The sequence below is a fragment of the Colobus angolensis genome, unplaced genomic scaffold, assembly GCF_000951035.1.
Source record: "Colobus angolensis palliatus isolate OR3802 unplaced genomic scaffold, Cang.pa_1.0 Scaffold1, whole genome shotgun sequence".
NCBI classification, from domain to species: domain Eukaryota; kingdom Metazoa; phylum Chordata; class Mammalia; order Primates; family Cercopithecidae; genus Colobus; species Colobus angolensis.
In genome coordinates, this window is record NW_012110918.1 from 4,529,731 (window position 1) to 4,533,319 (window position 3,589).

General features: G+C 35.4%; 1 protein-coding gene across 2 annotated transcripts in view; it reads right to left on the reverse strand.

Moving 5' to 3' along the window:
- ABCA8 (ATP-binding cassette, sub-family A (ABC1), member 8) overlaps positions 1-3,172 on the reverse strand; it is an 86,474-nt gene extending 83,302 nt beyond the window's left edge. For both annotated transcript variants that reach the window (XM_011933258.1, XM_011933194.1), the window contains exon 1: positions 2,999-3,172. The gene's annotated coding sequence lies outside the window, so the exon portion shown is untranslated. The remainder of the gene's footprint in view (positions 1-2,998) is intronic.
- Positions 3,173-3,589: the final 417 nt, after the last annotated feature.

Here is a 3,589-nt window from a genome sequence, read left to right on the forward strand (position 1 = left end):
TGTTACTTAGGATTGCCTCTTTAGCGTATGTTACTTAGGATTGCCTCTTTAGCGTATGTTACTTAGGATTGCCTCTTTAGCATCCACTATATTGAAGTTTCTTTGTTTTTAGTGACTTTTTATTTTTGATTTCTAACAATCACATTGTGATCAAAGAAATGACTTCTCAGCAAGATACTGCTTCTTTAAAATTCCTTAAGACTTCCTTGGTGGTGCAGCATATTTTAATATTTGAAAGTGTTCCATGTACACGTAACATACCTGTAACTTAGTGTTTAGGTGAAGTGTTTTGTACATATCTATTCAGTCTTTTTCATTGTGTTCTTCAGATCTTCAGCATCCTTTCTAATGTTATAGTTACTAGATCAATCATTTCATAATAGAATTCAATTAAAAATTTCCACTCTAATAATAGGTTTGGCAATTTCTTATTATATCTCTGTTAGTTTTCAGCATGTGCATTTAACAGCTAGGTAGCCAGGTGCATAAAACATTGCTTTTTTATGTTTCAGCAGTAGGTTGCTTCTATTTCTGATAATAACATGGAGACACTAGGTTTCTATAGGTTAATATTTGCCTAATGTATCTGTTTCTATCTCTTTGTTGTTAACCTTTTACACCTTTTAAAAATATTTGGTTAATGTATAAAAAAACTCATCAATGCATTATGTTTAGAAATCTAAACTGATAGATAACTGTATTTTAAGAGATGCATTAAATCATGTATGAATTTTTGTCTTGAATGATCTCTCATTGTATCTTATTCTCATTAAACCTACTTTTCCTTTGCTTCTAGTTTTGTCTACATCTTTACCTTCTATTGAATTGAAAATGTTTTCCTGCCCTTCTCCATTTCTTCTCCTGTCCCAGAGATATAAAAGGTGGTTATATGTCTTTTATGGTTACTCTTAAATACTTTTCTAAGGAACTATAACTTATTTTATGAAAACTCAAAAGTATTTATTATCTCTTTTCTCTTCTTACAAACAAATGTCTTCTAGATATTTTAACACTCTGCTGAATTCCCACCTAATTATCCTGGTTATTATTGTGTAGAAATGTGATTCAATTTTCAATTTAAAGAACATACAAAGTAGATTCATTTTTACCATCAAATGACAATTAAATTTGCCAATGAATTATGCATTTCTGTAGAGAGGCTGTGATATATTTGGGCTTGTGCATGAGGTGAAATGTAGAAATTATCCTGTACAGGACTTGGATTGGCTGCAGCTGCTTTAAGAACCCAGAAACTTTTGTCCTCTCCATAGGCTAGCTCACTGTGAAAATATCCCATGGATTTTACCTAAAATTGCCTACAGAGAGCAGCATTATACTTCTATAGATAATTGTGTCAGTAGCCAGAGAGGAGAAGTACAGCAATAGACTATCCTCTACCCTCCTGGGAGGAGTAGCACATCACAGTCTCAGCATGTTCAATTTTGAGCAAAAAACATGATGTGAGTGTTTGTGAGTAGGTCTGTATATGGGGAGTGATTTTGTAGGGGAATTTATATATGCATTTTATTGCAGCAGGCACATAAAATACTTCCCAGAAGATTCAGTGCATAATAAGAACACCACATCTTTCCATAACTTCAATCAACCACTTGTACACAAATACAATTTGCTACGCCACTTCTGAAAACTGTAGGACTAGAGTACTCTCAAATGGTCTTTGCTGTGGGAGAAAACAGGGTACCTAAGCTGAATTATAGAAAGTAAAGAGATTCTGGGAGGTACCATCATCAGTTTTCTGGGAAGTATGTGAAGGACATGACTTGAAAGAATGGGTCCAGACTTTTGAGCACAAAGCTGGCAGCTCCACCCTGAAGACCATCATTTGGCTCATAAGTCCTGACTCCTGAGGCAAGTGATCTCCCTCCATATGCATGCCATGTTGGCCATGCGGTCTCTATGAACTCCTCCATAGTGATGAGAAGTGAATGAGCCCCAACTGAAGCCATCATCCCATTTATGGGACAGGATCACACAAACAGGGTGGTGCTACTTCCTAGAGCCAAGGCTCAAGTAAGGTGTCCAGGGGTCAGTTGCAACAGAAGGCACATTAGCCATGGCAGTCTCAGAGAACACTGCTAGAAGAAGAACCTACACATGGCCATGTAATGAGGCTGAAGGGGAAGTCTAAGTAGAAGCAGACTAAGTAAAGAGGTCAGAAAGTCCATGGAAAGAGAAGAGGGAAGGACAATTCCAAGAATAAAGCAGCCTAGGTTAAGGTGCAGAAAATTCAGCATGGATACTTTTAGGAGAGCTGTGCTAAGGCTGCCCAGGACCATGAACTGGCCAAGAAGATGATCTCCTCACTATGGAATCAGCCATAGTCTTAGGTAGCACACAAACTCCAGTCTGACTCCAATCCCTTATATCTTCCATTGTACATTTTAAATAACATTGTGATAAAGAGAAGCTACATGTTTCACATTCTGATTCAACTTACTGTATCCAATGAGTAAAAGATCCTAGAAAGAATCTTATGTTTCTAAAATTCTTATAGTCTGAGTGAGAGATAGGAACCATAAAAATATTTCTGTAAGTGCTCTTGGTAAACAGTCTCAAAATCAGAAGAACACTTATCCAAAAGGCCCTAAATTATTGTGCAATCAAGGTAGATAACTTTAACTTCAAAAACAACTCAGTCTTCCAACCCAATTCTTAAAACTGTAAGATGTTCACAAAATTTTTATAGCCAATGTAAACTTATTTCTACACTCAGTTATGTTTAAAACAACATAATGGTTGCATAATTTTTTAAAAAACATTCTAACTCAATATTTTTATCTATCTAATATTAATGACCAGATATAAAATCTTCATAATAGCCCAGTATTTTTCAAAATAATTTCTCCATAGATGATTGTCATTCAGTTTATGAAACTTTATTTATAATTTTGTCATAAGAAAAGACAAAACCTCTGAAACAAAGACACACACAAAAACAAAATACAAAACAAAACAGAAAGAAATACAATGAACTTACTTCTGGGAAAATTGAAGCAAGGAATCTAGAGGTATGTTTTATCCACTGATCTTCTTGTTTAGAAGAAAATTATTCACATTTTCTCCTTGTCTCTACCACGTATCTAGAATTTGCTTTAAATGTTGGACTTCTGTGAAAAGTTTCTGTGAAGACTGCTTTCAGAGTGGAGGTTATGATCTCAATTCTGTTGGCCCTGCCAAACATCGCATTCACATGATCGTGCTTGGACTGTTTGTCTTCTCATTGATATTCGGCCAGTTCCTGCAGAGCAGTGGCATTTATACTGGGTTGCCTGGCTATATCATATTATAGGGAGCAATTTCTTTTTTATGTCCAAGATGGTTGTGGCTAATATCAAACTTTAAAGTGCTGTCTTTAAGCCACAAGAAAGTAAACAGCTTAATCAGAAAAAAGCTCTTCTCTTTACCCAGAGCTCTAGTCTGCTTAATTGACAGCTTTACCTAGATAGTCAAAATTTTCATTCCTCTGTTTCCCAGCTTCATTTTCACTCAGTTCAGACTATTTTCCAATTTATTTGACCCATAGATTAAGCAGAAATGTGCTTAATTTCCAAGTGTCTGAAGATTTTCT